The sequence below is a fragment of the Rutidosis leptorrhynchoides genome, chromosome 8 (genome assembly GCF_046630445.1).
Source record: "Rutidosis leptorrhynchoides isolate AG116_Rl617_1_P2 chromosome 8, CSIRO_AGI_Rlap_v1, whole genome shotgun sequence".
Taxonomy (NCBI): domain Eukaryota; kingdom Viridiplantae; phylum Streptophyta; class Magnoliopsida; order Asterales; family Asteraceae; genus Rutidosis; species Rutidosis leptorrhynchoides.
The window spans coordinates 94,303,365-94,313,058 of NC_092340.1; the positions used below are offsets into that span (position 1 = coordinate 94,303,365).

A 9,694-nucleotide genomic window follows, 5' to 3' on the forward strand; every position below is an offset into this window, starting at 1 on the left:
AAAGATAGATCTATTGGGCCTAACAAACCCCATCCAAAGTACCGGATTGAAACGACCCGTCCTTACCCACCTGGACGAAGTCAACAACATTTGGTCCCATTGCGATGATCGACTCCAAGTAATGTCCTTAAATTGAGCAAATGCACAGCGGAAGAATTAATTCGTACCTGAGAATAAACATGCTTAAAAGTGTCAACCAAAAGGTTGGTGAGTTCATAAGTTTATCATAACAATCATTTCAATATATTAATAGACCACAAGATTTCATAATCATAAACACAATACACTCGCAAGTGTATGTAAAGCATTCTAAGTGGTTGAGCACTTGGTAACCATACTTAACATTTAATCACGTCGCATGTTCCCTTTATTATGAAATCTCACTACACCGTACCAAGTGTAGTCACCGAAGCGAAGTACTGTGCAACCGTTGAATACTGGTCGTCCAGTCCGGTTGGGGTTGTCAGGCCCGATAGATCTATCAACAGGATTCACATTTACAATACCCATGTAAATAGTAGTTACCAAGCTACAGGGAAATATGCCAGTGGTACAACTCAACGTAGAATATATTTTTAAGTACTTGTGTCTATTTTGTAAACATTTATAAAAGTAGCGCATGTATTCTCAGCCCAAAAATATATATTGCAAAAGCAATTAAAAAGGGAGCAAATGAAACTCACCTAATGTATTTTGTAGTAAAAATACATAGAACGACATTGAACAGGTATAGGGTTGGTCTCGGATTCACGAACCTATATCAGAAATTAAATGACGATAAATAAAGTGCGTAAAGTAAATAACAGAAATTAAATGGCGATAAATAAAATTGCGAGAATGTAAATTACGATAATTAAATTGCGATAAATAAAATGTAATCAGTTAGCTAGGAACAGTTAGCGTGGATTCTTAACAAAATTTCAATTAGTTAATTTGTTTGTTTCTAACAAATTTTATTTTGTCCAATATTTTCTTCATTATACCACTTGTTGGATTCTGATAGGTCAAAATCCAAATATAAAATTGAATGAAAATGGTTATTCTGAACAGATACACATATCGGTGATTGCAGGTAGGATAGTAAATAACTGTTGAATCAGATTCGAAGAATGTACAATGTAACTTATTATTGTGAAATCTAAATATTCCTCGGGTATTACCTACCCGTTAAAATATTTTCATCATTAACAGTTTGTACGAAAGAACTTTTAATTACAATCTTTATGAAAATATACATACATATATATTTTCTTCAGATATAATCATGGATTTAATGAGTCAATAAGATATTAAACTCATTTGATTTATCGTTAGTACTAGATTACATAATCTCTAAAACATTAGAGATTACATAATCGTCATGTAGAACAAAGGTAATTGATATAGAACGATATGTAGGACAAAGATAGTCGGTGTAGAACGATACGTAGAACGAAAATTATGCTCGAGGTACAGAATGAGATGTTGAGGCTTGTGTTGTTGATGGTACTGGTGCTGTTACTGATGGTACTGTTGGTGCCGGTGATGTTGCTGAAACTGGTACATTTTGCTCCATATTCTCCAAATTGATTATTCGAGCACGAAGTTCGTTGACTTATTACTTCAGGATGATTGTCGGTCGGAACGAGCGGATGAATAAGATTTAGAATCTGAGATAGTATATGATCATGACGAGACACTGTGGAAATGAGAGAGAAAATGGTGTCTCGAACAGGTTCGCCGGTAAACGCTTTAGGTTCATTGTCAAGAGGTGAATTCGGTTGGTGGAAGGAATCACCTTCTTCGCGTCTCCATCGGTTAAGTTAACTACGAACCCATCAAATGAATTTGGGGATGAATGATTGGTTGATTCATTCTTGTGACACCGCTTTCGGAGCTTAGGTGAATATCCATGTCGGAATAGCTGTCGGAATAGCTGTCAGTATATCTATCGAAATCTGAGGGACTCGAACTGGTTGAGGGATTCATTTCATACGATCAGATGAAGGATTTTCGATAAGAAGTAGATTATAGGATGTAGATTAGTACCCTGCAATACATAATTTACATATGCATATATATTACTAAAATCCCATAAGTTACAGAGGAATCTACGGAAGCTGTCAGGCAAAGGTAACAGTAACAGATACGCTAAGATATGAATTAGCAGATATGCTAAGATATGAGTTTGTCTATACACTATCTAGGCAATAGAGGCAATAAGACGTGTCTAGACTTTAAGGATGATAAGCAAATAATTTTCGACACTGAATGATAAGCAAAACTTTTGACATGCAGACACGGTCGAAGTCCAGACCCACTAATGCATCTAAACAACTATCAGTTAGACACACTAATGAAAGACTTGGTTCGCTAAGACCACCACTCTGATACCAACTGAAACGACCCGTCCTTACCCACCTGGACGAAGTCATCAACATTTGGTCCCATTGCGATGATCGACTCCAAGTAATGTCCTTAAATTGAGAAAATGCACAGCGGAAGAATTAATTCGTACCTGAGAATAAACATGCTTAAAAGTGTCAACCAAAAGGTTGGTGAGTTCATAGGTTTATCATAACAATCATTTCAATATATTAATAGACCACAAGATTTCATAATCATAAACACAATACACTCGCAAGTGTATGTAAAGCATTCTAAGTGGTTGAGCACTTGGTAACCATACTTAACATTTAATCACGTCGCATGTTCCCTTTATTATGAAATCTCACTACACCGTACCAAGTGTAGTCACTGAAACGAAGTACTGTGCACTATTTCTTGAAGCTCGATCTCTCCCCCGGATGAACCATATAGCCAAGAGAAACCATAAACCAGAATAGAAGAGCTTGCCCCACCCATGAGTAAATATTTCATAGTAGCCTCATTTAACCGTACATCTTTCTTGGTATATCCAGATAATAGGTAGGAGCATAAACTGAAACATTCTGGGGGTTGACGATACATATAAAGTTCATCGGGGTTGGATTTAGATTTCTCTATTTTTATGCCCTTTCCCTTATTATTTTCTTTTGCCTTTTTAAATTCAGTTGGGGTAATTTCTACTCGATCATCAGATTATAGATTATAAGTTCATAACCCAGGCCCATTACCATTTTGGGCGGAACAGATCTACTAATTCTTTGATTCCAGTTAGCCAGTTAGTAAGAGGGATCTTGAACTAAGAAATAGATCCTAGAAACTAAAAAAGGGTATCCTGAGCAATTGCAATAATCGGATTCATTGATATTCCTGGTATAGTAGATGCTATCACACATACAATCATACTCAATTCGATGGAATTGTTTGATCTTAAAGGGGATCTTCTATAATTTCGCACGTGAGGGGATATTTCTTGGTTTCGTCCAGTCATTAATAACTTGATTATTTTTAAATAATAGTAGATAGAAACAACGCTTGTAAGGGGTCCTATTAAAACCAAGAAATATAGGCCTGCCTGCCATCCACGCCAGAATAAATAGAGTTTTCCGAAAAAACCTGCTAGTGGAGGAAGACCTCCTAGGGATAAGAGACATAGGGCTAAAGAGAGAGCTAAAAAAGGATCTTTCGTGTATAATCCTGCATAATATCGAATGTTCTCAGTTCCGGTACGTAGACCAAATAAGACAATGCAAGCAAAAGTTCCGTACCATTATGGAAGAAGATTCGGCCAAAATGTGGACTTCCACGGGAATAAAAAAAAAGGATTTACTTCCTTTTGGTATTTTGGCCAAAATACCTTGACTCCTCAATACTCAATCAAATCCAGGCAAAGAGGGGAAGGATAGACTCACTACACTATGACGGCTAACTATACTAATATTTTATGATTATGATATTCAATTATTTTTTTATATTAATTAATATATATATAATATAAAAATAATATATAATATAAAAATAATATAAAAAAATGATTAAATGACTTCATTTTGGGCGGGTAGCGGGAATCGAACCCGCGTCTTCTCCTTGGCAAGGAGAAATTTTACCATTAGACTATACCCGCTTTTTGTTTCGTTCTTGATACACAATATGTCCATATAATACGTAATATGTCCACACACACACACACACACACACACACACACACACACACACATATATATATATATATATATATATATATATATATATATATATATATATATATATATATATATATATATATATATATATATATATATATATATATATATATATAGATATGATATATATATGTCTGGAGCATATTTGTGCAGTGCCGGGCCGGAGACACTCTTCAAATCGAGCCCAAATTTTTTCTTTTATTAATTAATTTTTGTTTTTCAAGAAAAAGAAGTTTGACCCCCTTCTAGTTTTTCATTTTTTTCTTATATTAATTCTAGATTTTACGCAACGGGTCGTCCAGTCCGGTTGGGGTTGTCAGGCCCGATAGATCTATCAACAGGATTCGCGTTTACAATACTCATGTAAATAGTTGTTACCAAGATACAGGGAAATATGCCAGTGGTACAACTCAACGTAGAATATATTTTTAAGTACTTGTGTCTATTTTGTAAACATTTATAAAAGTAGCGCATGTATTCTCAGCCCAAAAATATATATTGCAAAAGCAATTAAAAAGGGAGCAAATGAAACTCACCTAATGTATTTTGTAGTAAAAATACATAGAACGACATTGAACAGGTATAGGGTTGGCCTCGGATTCACGAACCTATATCATTTGTATATTTATTAATATACATAGTTGTAATCGAAAAATATATATATATATATATATATAAATTTATTAGTTATATAATTTTTATATTAATAATATATATATATATATGTTTCATATATTTATTTTGTTATATAATATATTACTTTTCGTTATGTTATATGTATTAAATATATTTTTATATATGTATATATTATTTGTTTGTTAAAAATAGTAATATTAGTAGTATTATCATAATCTTAGAAATGGCAAAATTTATAACAGTGTTAATACTTAATATTATTAGTAAAGGTAGTAATGTTAATAATAACTCTATTAATGATAATAATAGTGATATTAACAACAATATTTGTGAAAAGTATTAATTCCACTATTAATGATAGTTATATTATTGATTTTAGTAATTACATAATAATAATTCATATAATAATACAATATTGGTACTTATGTTAATATTAACGTTCCTATTATTTACAGAAAGATACTACTACTAATATTTACGAGGATGTTATTAATTTGTAATATTTTTATAATGATAATAATAATAGACCCTTTTATCATAAAGATATCAACATTAAAATTATAAAAATCAATAATAATTTTATGAGTAATACTATCGATAATAATGATTTGTATTATAATATTAATAATAATACTAATAATACTTAGTGATAGTAATAATGATAACAATATTGATCATATTAATAATCATGTTACAATGGTTAATAATAATAATAATAATAATAATTAACCTAATAATAACAATAATAATAATAATAATAATAATAATAATAATAATAATAATAATAATAATAATAATATAAATCCTAAGAATATAAAGTTATACCTTTGTAACCTTAAAAAGAGTAAAACTGCCCGAGATGGAACTCGAATCCGAGACCTCACGTTTAGACACAACACACCCAACCAGTCCCTCCGCCTTGCTCTTTCTGATTTTAAGCCAACTTAAATATCTTTAACCCCTTCGTGAGTCTGTTCTACTTCTCCTTCTTCATCAAAGTTTTTTTTTTTTTTAAATTGACCAAGTAATAATCAAACATCAAAACAGAGATTCAATACTTCATCATAAAAATATTCGATCAATGTTAAAGGTTATATTAATTGGAAACACAAAAAAAAATGCCATAAATGGCTACTGCTGTCGCAGCTTTGAACACAAAAAAAAATAATGTTTTCATTTTTGAGCATGTTTTGGACAAAGTGTATAAAACGAAATGTATTTCAATTTACCTCTATAATCTATTGAAATCATCAATTGCTCCAGAAAATTTAACATGAACTCGAATTTTCCCAAAATTGATTTATTTGACTTTTTAATTTGAACCTTGACTCTTCAAATTCGGGTTTGATTTAACGAATTAAAACTTGATAATTTGAAGAAATAATCACGATGCAATTTAAAACACTTCAGCATTTATAGATTTCGAAAACTTATCCAATTTCGATTCCTTGTTCATCCTCTTCACGAAACAGAACAGGAAGTTTTGTGGTTTTATAATTAAAACAAATTTTTTTTTAAAGGTAATTACAGTTAAGATAGGTAAGGAAAAGAGATGAAAAGATCTGTTTTTATAATGGTATAAGTCGATCGAATAGGTGCAGCTGGAGAGACAGATACCCAAGAGTTCAACAGAAGGCAGAAGAAAATAACAAAAAGAAAAAAAAACTGATAGTGATATAAAAAAAAATTACGCACGATTTGTTCTAAATATTACATTTATATTTATTATTAGATATAAGTAAATATCTTAATAATAATAATTCTATTAACATTACTAATAACAAAAAAAATATATACAGATTTAATAATCATAATGATTTTTATTAGGGATGATGATAATTAGATATATTGAAATAAAATAATATTATTTTTTTTTAAAAAGGTAATAATACTTGTAATCACAAAAAAAAATATTTAATTTTTATTATAATTATAACAATACTATTAGTTATAATAGTATAACAAATTTAATATATCCTATTTCTTATATCATTGATTGTTTCCATTTTAAAAATTTAACTAGATATAATTCATTAATGTACCACTGTTTACTTTAACTTCTTAAACGTTCTAGTTAACTTATTAGGATCAGTAAACAAAAGTTAATATCATTTACTTAATTAATTTAAAATCGTAGTGTATATATATATATATATATATATATATATATATATACATATATATATATATATATATATATAATATTCATAACCATATTTATATGCACGTTGCATGTTATATATATACGATTTATGTCTTTAATATTAATTAGATAACTAACAATTAAAAATATCATTACACCTTTAATATTTATTTTTAATATACTTTATTTATTTTTAATATATTTTATTTATGTATGGAGATTTATTTTAAATAGTAATTATCATAATATCTTATTTTTTTATTTTATTACATTTTAATATCAACAACATATAATACTTTAAATTATTTTTTATATATTCATACACACATATCTATTTACAATTAATGGTTCGTGAATCGTCGAGAGCAGTCGAATGTCAATTGAATATATGAAACAGTTCAAACTTTTTGAGACTCAACCTTACAGACTTTGCTTATCGTGTCAAAAATATTAAAGTGTATCGAGAGTTTAGTTTAAAATTAGTCGAAATTTTCCGGGTCGTGACACGGATGCTTCAGTACTTCGAAATTTATATCATATCCGAAGGGTGTCCCGGAATGATGGGGATATTCTTATATATGCATCTTGTTAATGTCGGTTACCAGGTGTTCACCATATGAATGATTTTTATCTCTATGTATGGGATGTGTATTGAAATATGAAATCTTGTGGTCTATTGTTACGATTTGATATTTATAGGTTAAACCTATAGCTCACCAACATTTTTGTTGACGTTTAAAGCATGTTTATTCTCAGGTGAATACTAAGAGCTTTCGCTGTTGCATACTAAAATAAGGACAAGATTTGGAGTCCATGTTTGTATGATATTGTGTAAAAACTGCATTCAAGAAACTGATTTCGATGTAACATATTTGTATTGTAAACCATTATGTAATGGTCGTGTGTAAACAGGATATTTTAGATTATCATTATTTGAAAATATACGTAAAGCTTTTTAAACCTTTATTTATGAAATAAAGGTTATGGTTTGTTTTAAAAATGAATGCAGTCTTTGAAAAATGTCTCATATAGAGGTCAAAACCTCGCAACGAAATCAATTAATATGGAACGTTTTTTAATCAATAAGAACGGGACATTTCAGTTGGTATTCGAGCGTTGGTCTTAGAGAATCAGAAAATTTGCATTAGTGTGTCTTATCGAGTTTGTTAGGATGCATTAGTGAGTCTGGACTTCGACCGTGTTTTCTTTAAAAATGATTGCTTAACATTTTTGTTGGAAACTATATATTATTAACATGTATATATTATGTGATATATTAGTCTCTTAACATGTTTGATATTGTGTGATAGATGTCTACCTCTAGCACAAATCACATTGACTCACCTAATAATAACGAAGAGTCAAATATATATTGGACTGATTCACAAGTTCCCGAAGAAGAACCGGAAGAAGAATCAGAACCGGAAGAAGAATTAGAACCGGAAGAGGAGGAACCGGAGGAGGAAATAGAACCGGTGGGGGAAATAATAAAACGGTTAAGTAAAAGAAAATCCTCAACCAACCGACCAAGGTTAATTATGGTCAATGGTATTTCCGCCAAGGAAGCAAAATATTGGGAGGATTACCAATTCTCCGATGAATCGGATTCCGACGAGAATTCCGATGATGTTATAGAAATTACCCCAACTGAATTTAAAAAGGCAAAAGAAAATAATAAGGGAAAGGGCATAAAAATAGAGAAATCTAATTCCAACCCCGATGAACTTTATATGTATCGTCAACCCCCGAAGCCCTTAAGTTGTAACAATGACCCAGGAACCTCTAAACCACCAGGTTTTTCTAAACCGTTGTGGAAAACGACAGCTCGTATTAGGGAAACATCATATATCCCTAGAAACTTGGCAAAACGAACCAAAACCGAAGAAGAAGAAACGAGCGAGTCGGAATAAGATAGTTGTATTCGCGTGGTGTAATATATGTAATATAGTGTGCTTATGCTTTATGATATATGTAAAAATTGCTTGTATTAATAAGTATTTTTTTTTATGAATCTAACTCTTGTCTATTTTACAGTATAAAAACATAAAATGGATAGACAACCCAATATTTTAAGAGACCTACCCGGAGACATGATTGATGAAATCTTGTCTAGAGTCGGTCAGAATTCTTCGGCAAACTATTTACGGCGAAATCAGTTTGTAAGACATTCGAAGAACGTTCCAAGAATGTCTTGGTTTATAAGAGACTTTCGTTTGAAAGATGGGGATATCACATTGGGAAACTGATAAGTTACGATGTGTTTACTTTGATGCATATATTGCGGGGAACCCAAATGCTATTTTACGCAACGGGTTAAGAAATTATTTTGACTCAATGTATCCGAATATAGGACTTCATGATTTAGAAAAAGCGGCTAACATACAACATAAAGAAGTATGCTATGCTTACGGGTTAGTAATGTTCGCTTCTCACCAAAGTGAGAAAAAGAACATCGGGCTACAACTATTAAACAAAACGTTCCCACAAGTGACAGAGTCGGTAATTGGGGTAATAAATGAGGCTTTTAAGTTATTACGAGACTGTTGGTCATTACGTAACCCTCGTCCCTTTGACGACGTTACAACACGCTGTCTTATCAACGGCCATAACAATTATGTTCCACAAGACCAAGGATGGGAAGTAGTCCTAGTAAAACCAGAATGCATGACTTGTTTCTGGACGTATGAATTACGTGTCTTTATTGCCTTTGCTGAACGACTTGTGTACTAGCTAGAATTATCTTCACAACTATCTTGTATCAAAGTTATTGTGTGCTATATTTCCTGCTTTATGTAAAATAAGTGGTATTGTAAGTTTGTAAAATATTGTATAAAAGTTTGAACGCGAA

General features: G+C 31.1%; 1 non-coding gene across 1 annotated transcript; it reads right to left on the reverse strand.

The window, feature by feature from the left end:
* Positions 1 to 3,917: 3,917 nt before the first annotated feature.
* TRNAG-GCC (transfer RNA glycine (anticodon GCC)) lies at positions 3,918 to 3,988 on the reverse strand. The gene has a single exon. It is a non-coding gene; the product is annotated as a tRNA-Gly (tRNA).
* Between the last annotated feature and the right edge of the window lie 5,706 nt (positions 3,989 to 9,694).